We start from the raw sequence: 12047 nt of genomic DNA, 5'->3' as shown, positions 1-12047 counted from the left end.
CTCTACTCCTGTAGGGGGAACTGCAGGAAATTATTCTTATATGAAATAAAAAACCTTTTAAATGCTGAGCTATTATAAATAGTGTCACTTGTCTGGCCCTACACCGTATTCACTGAACATTTTAATAGGGAACTGCGCATTAGATTATGATGAATGGTCATTTCTTACCAGGTAAACTGGGGCCACTGGAATCTCACTTGTTTAGGGTAAAACAGGACGTGTAGAAATAGCATCAAGCATTAACTGTCTGGCCCAAACTATTCTTCACTGTAGAATTCACCTGGGAACTTTTCTCATATACACACCAGTTTGTAATAAATGGTAAAATCTTGGCAGGAAAGTGAAGTGATTGTCATTGGGAAACACTGCTGCTCAGCACATTGGTGAAACAGAGAAATGTGTCCTCTGTTTTTAACCATCAGCTTTGGTGAGCAGTAGGGAGCCATGACAGGCACCCGGGGAGCAGTGTGTGGGGATCGGGATTCAAACCGACAACCTTCCAATTTACAGTTCTGCTTCCTTACCTGCTAGGTCACCACTGCTCCACAGGAATTCTAAGGTTTATGTGCTTTGGGCTACTGAAATCTCACTTGATTAGATAAAATAGTACATGTACACTGAAAAAACTAATTTTGAGGTATAGTAAAATATACTTGATTTACTGTCATAATTTTTACATTGCAATATTACAATTCATTGCAAATTAAAATTTCTAAGTAAAATTTTAAAGCAATACACAATAATTCATGTATAAAATGAACTGACTGGGAATAGTAAATTGTATTATATATTTTCTCATATGATTTAACTGTTTTAAAGTCATTGCACATAAAGCTAAAAATACTGAGTAATTTTAATCTAAAATCTTAGCACCTTCACCTCCGCGTGACTAACCGGAAAGAAGAAAATCCGCGATTTCGCCTGGCTAAATCACATGCCCGCGTTTTTTGAATAGACATAGACGGTTGGGATTGTCACACGTGGATGCAAAGTTAGTGTGTAAGGTAAGTTATTGCCCTTTTTTTGTTATTTATGACAATGCATCGGTCCATGACTATTTTAAAAGTTCGATTGACTTTTGTTGTATAACTGTAGTAATGTTACCTCTAGGTTACATTAACCTAGGCCTGCGTTTTCCACTGCAGTCTATGAAGCACCCTCATACAGAAGTCAGTTTAAAACCAAAGAAATTTGTGCTAGTGAATTTGTTTAAGGGCGCTTTCACCCATTCGGACCAAAAGCCCTTAGTTCGGTTCGTTGGTGTGAAATCACCAATCGCACTCGGGTACGCACTAAATCAAGTGGACCGAGACCTCCAGAAAGAGGTGATCTCGGTTCACTTGACTGCGTATCAAATGCCGAACTCTGGTGCGGTCCGCCTGGTGAGAACGCGTACCGAACCAAAACAGGACCAAACGCTATGAATCTCATTATCTGACGGCATTAAATCATTTGTAGACTTTAATTTATTTCGTTAGAACACGTAAAACATGATTCGTCGAGAAGGTGCAGTGTGTCACACACGTCTGGTCGGATGAATGTACAAGTGATTTAACGTGATAAACAATCACTGGGAGGATGACGGACCCGCTTTAATATTCGTCATGTAATTTTCTCCTCAGTCACAGAAATATACAGCAGTCAACGACACAGGATCTACTTCCTGTATTTACTTTTGTTGTTACCGCGGCAGACACGTCTGACCAATAAGCAGAGAGACAGTTCTCGCGTGATTTAAAGTGACGCATTGATAAAATGATAAAATGTTACAAGCTCACCATCTGATTCAGACCAAAGTGCGATCATCTTACGCTTACCACGACTTTCAAAACATTACAGAAAATATATGAAAAAAAAGAACAACCATAAAATGATAAAAGAAAAAATGGCAAAAACATTCTCCTATCGAAGGCTTGAGGTTGTCAGTGGTAGTCCAGCTGCTGAAGACTTCAAGGAGAGATGGCCAGCCTTATTTTGTGAAGCTGAGGTATGTAAATTTATTCCCTTTATTAAGCCCTCTTGTCTGGCCAGAAACAATAATTTAAAAGTATTATTTAAACATTGATCTCTTGTCATTTCATATAAAAGAAGAATTTAGGAGATTAACTACAATTTCGCTGGAACAGAGCTTCATGAACAGGCTTGACACCTACACACCAAAAATGATTACCCTAATGAAGCTCAAGGGAGGTGTCGTGGGCACCAAGTTGAGGCCGTACATGGACATACTGAGTCAGGTGTGTTTGTTAAATTTAGCTTGTTCACTTTTTCAGGAATGTGGTCTGTCTCTCACACACTACACACATATGCACATGCAGTATCAATCCTCACTCAATAGTCAGTTTTAATCACTTTTATTTATATAGTACTTTACACAGCACAAATAAGGACTGTTATTGTAGAGGTCAATTGTTGGGTCTTATCCAGACTTGATCAGCCTATCAGAAACCTTGGGGTAAACCTAAAGATAAGAAACCAAAACAGTTAAAGGCAACTATAAATGTTGGCACCAATCACCTTTAGATGTAACAAAGTACATGGGATATTTCATTTTGTGGTTTCCATTACAGTCTGTTAAATTATTGCAGCATAAATGATACTTCTATCTGTTTGAAAACTAAAGTCCTAGATTTAATCCTAGTGATCTGAATACCCAGACACTAATTGCTACATACTGTGTAATATAGTGTAGTGTAAATATATTTAGCAGTTTAATCAGCAAAGAATGGTAACAAACAGCTTAACACGCTACAAAAGCAACCACCAGACAGACTCCATCTTTCCATACTTTTCTCTTGTGGTCTTCACTCAAATCACTGCTCATATGCCATCATATTATTTCTTGGTAGTTTGTTTTCTATGGATATTGGTTATGTATTGAAAATAATAATGTTTACAGAACCAAAACATTGAGATGAGGCGTGAAGCTGTTATCCGGAGCCTCATACTGTACCTTGGCGAGAAGGAAGAGGAACTGTTTGAAGATTGCCAGGTAAAGTGTTTATAGTTCAATGTCATGTTAAAATGTTAAAATTGTATTACCATAACATACACCAGGGGTGGGGAACCTATGCTCCTGGAGGGTCTGTGTCCCGCTGAGGTTAAAATCCAACCATAATCAAATACACCTGATCCAGGTAATCAAAGTCTACTAGAAAATTCAAAGCATGTTTGTTGGAGCTGGTTTGGGCTAACCTCTGCAGGACACTGACCCTCCAGGACCAGGGTTCCCCACCCCTGATGTAAAGGTTAACCTTAAAGCAGGGGTGTCCAAATTCTGTTCTGGAGGGCCACTGTCATGCAGAGTTTAGCTCCAACTGGCCTCAATGTACCACAGTCAAGTAGTATATTTATGGCTAAGGGTAACATTATTTGGCTTATGTCATGTTCAACTAATGTTTAACAAAACCTGGCTCGCTGTAAAATAGGCTTGACTCAGTTAAGCGTAATCTATACTGTATTACTTCAGTTTACATTTTTCAGTTAAATCCAAGTCATTTATTTTGTCTAAATTGTGCAGGAGGACAACCACAGTGACACAACGCTACACACCCTCAAGATTCTGGTTGTCCATGGAGCTGATGGAAAGGATCCAGTGGACGTATCCATTATTCTTGAAGGAAAGGAGATCTTGCCGGGATGCCACAATGCTGCTAAAGCTTGTGCACTGCTTATGGGACTCATTTATGCCCTCAACCTCGCATACCCCAGAGCATTGCGTTACACTTTCGAGGTGTTTCAGAAACTTTTTCTAGAATTGGATGGAATTAAGCTGTCTCCAAAAGTACAAGCTTTAAAGTCGAAGTTGCTTTCTTAAAAGCTTTTGCCATTGCAAGTACTGCACATTTTTGGATGCCAGTATACTCCCCAACTAACTTTTAAATCTTCCAGGTTGAATTGGACCATTTGGACAGACAAAATGTTTTTCTGATCACTTGTGTAGATAATTGCTTTGTTTTAGACTATTTTAAGTTTAACTGAATTTGTAAAAGCGCATCTTTAACTGTTTCTAAAAATGTTTTTATGCATTTTATGCATTGTTTTATATTTTATGCATTTAATGTTGTAATGCACAAGTCCAGAGTGCTGTGTTGAATGTTGAAACTGCACTATTCGAGAGGATTGATACTTTTATTGAAATGGTAAAAAATCTTATATCCATGCATTACATCCATGATTGTTTAAAACTCATCCCATGTTTTTGTATTCCTCTTGGGGTTAAAACACTTTCCGATCTTGAGAAATTTAGTTGTTTTCAGGACTCCCATTCCTAGGAAAACACTTGTCATGCAAAAAACTGAGGTTTTGCTTAATGTAACTTTAAAAACCGTACATTTGTGTGACTGAGTCATTGTTTAATGTTGGAACAAAATTAATTGTCTATGTTGTGTGTGGGCTTATTTAAATGCAGACAAAATTAATATATTTAGAAATATTTAATTAAATATATTTAATAAATTTATTGAAATATTGAATAAAACTTACCTTATAACAGTAAATAAAATTTACTATTTTAAGGACAGCTGTGGGTTTATATTTAAAAAAAAATATATAGACTTTATCTAAATGCTTTGAATAAATATAGTTTATACATTAAATAGAATTAAGTAATATTTACTTAATATTTTAACACATTTTAAGTCATAGTAATGCTTCGATTTTACTTGATTTTGGTAAGTGCGTTTTATTTAAAATTATAGCAGTAAATTTTACTTGAACATTGTTAGTGCAAATTGTTACTAGGATTTTATTAAGTAAATTTTACATGTTATTTTTTTCAGTGTAGAATCAGTATAAAGAGTTACCCGTCTGGTATAACACCCTTTCACCACAAATTAAATCTGCGTTGGATTATGAATAATGTCAATTTCTTACCAGGAAAACTAAGATTTCAAAGCCATGGACCACTTTTAGGTAAAACAGGACGTGTAGAAATAATAACAAGTGTTACCTGTCTGGCCCAAAACATACTTCTCTGTAGAAATCAACTGGAAGACTATGCTCATATGCATATAGGTTTATGGACATTTCCAGGCGGGATAACTCGGGTTTCAAAGCTTTGAAACCACTGAAATCTGGTTGGTTTGGTTTTCCTTTCCACAAATGGAGATGGAGAATAAGGAATGATTTTCAGTCAACCAATATTACCAAGAGAGTTTTTCTCCTATTTATTCACACTAATTAATATAGCTATTTATGCATTCTTATTTAAATATTGGAATGAAAATACAAATATATGTTTATTGCTCTTAAACTGAAAATTACACAATAAAATATAAGAAAGTGTCACGTCCGCTGCGCCAGCTCAGCCCCCCACGACACGCTCTCCCTCTCCAGAGTACTGGAGAAGGAGGATCTGTGTGACGTGGTACGTCGCCAACCATTTTTTTCCGCCCTCCTCAGGTGAACTGGTATCAAATGTGGTTGATCCAGAACTCTACAGAGTCACCCACCAACACGATTTCTGGGGTGTGGTACTGTGTATGCATCTTGTGTTCCAGTTTTTCTGACTCCCCTGTTCTCCCTCGGTGACCGACGGACAATAAATACATTCTATTTCTTCTTTTTGTCACGGTCCCAGCTCCGACCCCCAGGTGCTCCCGCTGAACCCACACACTTAAAGATGCCATGGATCTGCTGAGATGGAGGGAGGGGGAAATACACCAGACAGATGCCCTGTTCACAGCAGTCATGGCCTGACTGCTTTGTTGTCTTGTGTCTAGGCTTGAGTTGTACTTCTTTCGATTTATTAAAAGACAAGGTTAAAACGTTTGTGCCGTTTCCCTCTATCTTTCTGATGGTTTACATTCCTGACCTAAACCAGGACGTAACAGTCAGTGAAATGAAACCTCACAGTTGTCACGTCCCCGTCTAGGGGTTGGGAAATGTGACAACATAGGAGAAGGACATGTGAGGCGGGAATACACACGTACCAGGCCGAAGTGAAATATCGTGCTTTTAGAGTGTTGTACATACCAACAACACACCATAAAACGATAGAATATACAATTTACACAAAAAAACGCACACAGAGAACCCCCCAAACCGACTATGGCCCAAAGGACGTAACACAGTTCACAAAAAATACATATCAAACTTTTTATTAAATTCCTTTAAGTCTGGTTGGTGTATAGCTGTGGGTCAGAAATTGTATTATTATAGAACAGACTGCACATATAGTTAAATAAATATAATGTAGAAATGTACACTTTATAAAGCCTTTATAAATGAACAGGTACTGTTTTCTTGACCCGCTTTGCATATTTAAGTTAAATAATAGATATAATGATTCATGGGAAAAAAACAGGTATGATGTTTCGAGTAAGAGTAGAGCAGAAGGAGGATCCCACTTTTTACAGTTTTGTTCATCATGGATGCAAAAAGCATTTAAGAAAGTAAAGAGTAAAAAAATCCAGCAGATGTTGATCAACTCCTCCAACCTCCTTTCATCTCACTGCTGTGTTCCATCAGGAAGAGCCCGCTGTCCGTATGAAGCTCGAAGATGTTTCGGCAGGACAGATGCTGACGAGATGATCCCACTTCTGTTCTCTTTCTGGGTGTGTCTGGCCAGGCGGTCTTCACTTCCTCACCTCCGTCCATCTTGTCAGTGTAACTGGGCGTAACTCCTCTCGGTGTTGAGGGGTTTCTGGCTCTGGTGTGTGTGAGGTCAAGGGGTGACGAATGATGAATCGCAGTCGTGTTCACTTAGACGATCTCTGCAGTCCTGTTTATTGATGTTCCAGCCAATCGTCACCTCTGCTCCCGCACGAGACACACGTGGAAACAGACCGGAGTTCGTGGAAAACAGACTTGGACGGCATTAAGGTTTTTGAATCTGGACATGGCTCTGGTCTGTTGTTGGTGAGCGCATGGTATATCTGCGTCCATCTCCCTCTCTTCTCCTACCCACAATTCTTCAGACCCACAACTTTCAGCCGCTGCTTCTATTTCTTCATTTTGACCAAGTCACCTTTATATGTTCTGCAGAGGAAACACACACAAAAATCTAAATGTTCTGAAGAATAATAAAGGTCCAGTTTCAACTGCACTACAGACTCAATCCAGGATCCAGGCTCTCAAACCAGCCTGATCACATGACTTGATACAATATACTGTATACGAGATGCATTCTGAAGATTCTCCTGTCCCTGACATACTGGGCCTCATTTGTCAAACATGCGTACCATCATTTCTACGCCCATTTGGTGATTTATCACATTTCTACGTGAGTGTACGATACACAGAAGTCCATGGCTGCTCTAAGATCGCATCCACACTTCCTGTCAATCAAGCTGTGACTGAATAAATTACAGCATCATTACTTGTAAATGATGTTGAGCAGCCAGGATTTCAGGAGATTGTTCTTATGGGTTGTTATGGTTAAAACTTGTCGTACTTGACGTACACCACATATACGTTCGTATCGATGAACGAGGCCCATTGCGAATTACAATAAAATACAAGGACCTTGTCACCTGTAAATTATATTCACATTTCACAGAGAGAGAGAAAGAGAGAGAGAGAGAGAGAGAGAGAGAGAGAGAAAGACCAATTAGAGTCATTCAGTCCTGATATCAACACTCACAGTAGATCCTCCAGGTTACAGTGTGGATCCTCCAGTGCTGTAGAGAGAAGTTTCACTCCTGAATCCTGCAGATTATTGCTACTCAGGTCCAGGAGTCTCAGACGTGAGGAGTTTGATCTGAGAGCTGAGGACAGAGCTGAACAGCAACCAGCTGAGAGGGAACAGTCATAGAGCCTGGAAGAAACATGATGATACATCAGATCATTACAGTCATTATTACTCTTTATTTACCTGTAGATAAATAATAAATGATAATTAATCATGAATTTTATATTTTAATCATTTATTCCACTTTAATAGTTTACTCAGATGATTTGATGTTTTGACTCATAATGATTTTGAAGATGTTTTTCTCCTGGATATTAAAAAGTGTTTCATGATGAATAAATAACATTAACTTTTCACCACTTTCTAAAAATGAAACCATGTCTTGTATAAAACTGATCAAAATAAAACGCTTGATGCTGAAATGTATTTTATTCCAAAATTATTTCCATGAAAAATTAATATTCAGTCCTGATATCAACACTCACTGTAGAGTCTCCAGTTTACAGTGTGGATCCTCCAGTGCTGTAGAGAGAAGTTCCACTCCTGAATCCTGCAAATTATTGAAACTCAGGTCCAGGATTCTCAGACGTGAGGAGTTTGATCTGAGAGCTGAGGACAGAGCTGAACAGCTCATAGCTGAAAGGGAACAGTTACACAGCCTGGGAGAAACATGATAACAAAAAATCTGAGTTAAACCTGTATGCCCATATCATAAAAAACAAAAGTAATGTACATAGATCATAAATCTGTAGAAGCAGATTCTACTACAAACTTTGTTTTACTATTTGACTCATGGCCCCAACTGATCAACCAGACCTTAGTGAATTAGTAAAAGTAAAAGTTAGTAAAAGTTCTGTAAGTGGCAGGGAACCAGTGCAGTGATGTGAGAAGATCTGGACTCATGTTCTCTCTCCTCTTGGTGTTTGTTAGGATTCTAACAGCTGAATTTAGAACAAATTACAGCAGCTGTCGGGAGAGAGAACTGCAACCATGTAACCTACAAGAGATAAAGTCCTGAAGACATGTATCTAGGTCCTGTTTAATAGAATTATCCATGGTTTCTAAGTATGATCTCTATAATCTGGGACTTGGATCAGTTTATAAAAGAGGAGAAATCCAACATTCCAAAGAAACAAGAAAAATAGATCTACAAATACAAATCTATATTTTTTATTTATTGTAATTTACAAGTAAACAATAAACTCTTGCATTCTTTATCTATGATTTGAAGAAAGTTCATGTTAGTCTTGTACCAACCTGAGAGTCTCCAGTTTACAGCATGAAGACTCCAGTCCTACACAGATGTGTTCCACTCCTGAATCCAGGATCTTGTTGTAACTCAGGTCCAGATCAGTCAGATGTGAGTCTGGTGACTGGAGAGCTGCTGCTACAGTCTTACAGGACGAAGCAGTGAGGTTACAGCCACCCAGCCTGTAAAGACAGAGAAGATGTCAATCAGTGAGCAGGTGAGAGATTTTTACTTGATTCCACCAACACATCAATCTCCTCATGCAGTGAGGAGTCTTTCATCTCAAGCAGGCAGAGCAGAAGATTCATGCCTCTTTCAGTGGAGATGTTCTTTTTTCCTGATAAATTTGTCAAGACCATTTTGAGTGGTTTGTTCGTATTTATTAGTTTCTCTTTGATGTACTGACTTGTTCTCTGGAGACTCCCTGAGCTGCTCTCTGTTTGGGGCAGGAGACCTTGTAGAAGTTCCTGGTTGGACTCCAGTGAAATTCCCAGAAGGAAACGGAGGAAAAGATCCAGATGTCCGTTCTCACTCTGTAGGGATTTATCAACAGCAGCTTTGAGAAGATCATCCAGTGAGACTTTCTTCTGTCTTGTAAGAAAAGTCTCCAGTTCCTCCATGTTCTTCTTCACATAGCAGTAAAACACCCAGAAAGCAGCAAGAAACTCCTGGATGGTCAGATGCACAAAGCAGTAGATCTTCTTCTGCTGAAACACAGATTCTTCCTTAAAGATCTCAGTGCACATCCCAGAGTAGACTGAGGCAGCAGTGACATCTATTCCACACTCTCTCAGGTCTTCTTCATAAAACAAGAGGTTTCCCTTCTCCAGCTGGTTGAAGGCCAGTTTAGCCAGTTTCAGAACAACCTCTTCATACTGGACTTATGAGTCTCCAGGACTCTCTGTAGGACAACATCAGGATCTGGTAATGAAGAACAACACCCACAGTCAGAAGAATCAAGAAAATAAGATTTTTGGGGGTTTTGCTGCTTTTGAAGTTTTATTTAAATTATGATTAATCTTTTACTTCTTCACTGTTGTAAGTCTTGTGCTTTTTACTATGAGACCAGCACCATCTGCTGTGTAGTGATTCTATGTTTTAAGCCAGATGTTCACCTGTATGTATATTGGTGGCTGTGATTCATCTAAACAGTCAACAGACTTTAATTAGTTCCATGTTCCAAGGAAATATATGATGGACTGGCTTCACATCACATTGATTACTGGACACATGTTATAACTGGAATTACAGCAGCACCAGTCAACATATTCAGGTGAAAAGTAATAAAAGTCGTACTTGTGTCTCTGCTCCTGTTGATGGTCGTGTCGTTGGTTATCAGGTTCTGGTGTCCTGATGGAGCTGTGTGTGTTCCAGTCCTCTGATCACAGGGGGTTGAATCTCCACTGAAGTCTGAAGGAAATTCCATGGATCGGTCACTCTTCATAGACATACAGCTGTACACTGGAGACTCTGGTCTGTGTGTCTGATGGGGACCAGTGTCCCCCTCCTCACCGTCCCCACAGAGACTGGGGGGGGGGGTTATGGGTTATTTGGTTACTATTATAACCAAATAACCCATCATCATTATTATATGGGTTATTAAAAACAATTATCCTAATAATGCTGCACAACAAACAAAAAATACACTTAAAAAGAACTTTCTTTATCCCGCCCTTTCCATTTATCGAACATTTTCTAAGATTATTTACCGTGGAACCACTGAGATCTACAGACAGCATTCACTTTCACTTCATCACTAAAGTCCCGAACCCCCATAACTCATAAGTCATAAAGTTTCATCTCCAGAAATTACTCACCGCTGCTGGGTTTGGCTCCGGACTGATTTTTACTTTAAAACCCGCGTCTTCACCAACATGGCGCCTCTGTTTGGGTTTTGAGGAGCAGGAAGTGATTTACCTGTTACAGGTAAACTTGGACATTTTATTACACAAACGAAACGGCAGAATTCCTCTTTCTAAATATTATGACCAGAATTACATTAATTACTACATTTATATTTAAGTTTGTATTTATTTTGGGTCAATAGCAGAAGCGCCAATGTTTTTTTTTTAATAAAATAGCCTATTACGAGGCTGATGCTGTCTCCATTTTTGACAGATTTGTAGTCAGTCCACTTTTAATAAATCATAATCTTACCCTAAGCAGCCAATTTTGTTCTGCAGACCATGGACCTAAATAGACTCTTCACGATAAGCAGGTGACGTCGCCGCCATGTTGTGAGTGGCTGCTCTCTGGAAAAACCCTACATATAAAAACTAGATGTCCGTTCGAATACGTCAACAGAGCCGCCATCTTGGGAGGGGTACGCTCCTTTTAACAAATAAATGAATGTCAACAGGACCAAGGTGGAATACAGAATTAAAGAGCCATAATCCAAAATTGATAAGTGATATTTATTGTTTTGATTGGTCAGACATGTATTTACCTCCGAGCCACTAACAAATTGACAGAAAAGCGATTCTTCAAAATATAGCATAATTTAACGTTGTAGTCTGCATGTAGGTTTTTTTTTTTCATTTGAAATAAACTTAAACTACACTCGCACTAAATTCAAATTTTATTTGTCACATACATAGTCATACACAGTATGATATGCATTGAAATGCTTTAGCGACTGCTACAGACCACATTATTGCAAATATTGCAAGTATACAATGAACCAATATACAAATATTGCAAACATAACCAAATATTACATTTTTATGTCTTTAATATAAATCATAAAATACGTGTAACAGGTAGGGTGAAGGTGTGCAAATGAGTGAAGTCAAAGTATAAAGTGAAAAGAAAAAATATCTTTTCAAAATTGTGCAAGATTAAAAATGTGCAAGGATTCTGGGGGGATTGAGTCTCTCAAGCATCTGAGGGGCCTTTTTCACCAAGGTGTTGATGTGACAGGACCATGACAAGTCCTCCATGATGTGAACACAGAGGTATCTGAAGCTGTCCGCTCTCTCCACTGGGCTCCTGTTGATGACAGGGGTCTGGTAGTTCCTCTCCTGCTTGGTACTAAAGTCCACTATCAACTCTTTTGTCTTGTTCCTCTGGCACCAATTCTCCAGATTTCCAACCTCCTCCAGGTAGGCTGACTCGTCATTGTCAGAGATCAGGCCCACCACGACAGTGTCGTCAGCAAACGTAATG

The 12047-nt window shown here is 38.8% G+C and overlaps 2 long non-coding RNA genes across 4 annotated transcripts; both read right to left on the bottom strand.

Annotated features, from left to right (window-relative positions):
- Positions 1 to 7701: 7701 nt before the first annotated feature.
- LOC114766957 (uncharacterized) lies at positions 7702 to 9014 on the bottom strand. Its single transcript, XR_003742880.1, has 3 exons — positions 8891 to 9014; positions 8119 to 8292; positions 7702 to 7759 (listed from the first exon to the last, which is right to left on the bottom strand). It is a non-coding gene; the product is annotated as an uncharacterized LOC114766957 (long non-coding RNA).
- A 597-nt stretch (positions 9015 to 9611) lies between these two features.
- LOC114766947 (uncharacterized) lies at positions 9612 to 11116 on the bottom strand. Of its 3 annotated transcripts, none has more exons than XR_003742876.1 (4): positions 11040 to 11116; positions 10700 to 10799; positions 10179 to 10439; positions 9612 to 9803 (listed from the first exon to the last, which is right to left on the bottom strand). It is a non-coding gene; the product is annotated as an uncharacterized LOC114766947 (long non-coding RNA). The 3 variants fall into 3 exon arrangements; XR_003742879.1 differs by having other exon boundaries at positions 10179 to 10408; XR_003742878.1 differs by having other exon boundaries at positions 10179 to 10292.
- Between the last annotated feature and the right edge of the window lie 931 nt (positions 11117 to 12047).

The sequence above is a fragment of the Denticeps clupeoides genome, chromosome 2 (genome assembly GCF_900700375.1).
Source record: "Denticeps clupeoides chromosome 2, fDenClu1.1, whole genome shotgun sequence".
NCBI lineage: Eukaryota > Metazoa > Chordata > Actinopteri > Clupeiformes > Denticipitidae > Denticeps > Denticeps clupeoides.
Note: the sequence above shows the minus strand (reverse complement) of the source record. Positions and strands in the feature narration are given on the sequence as shown.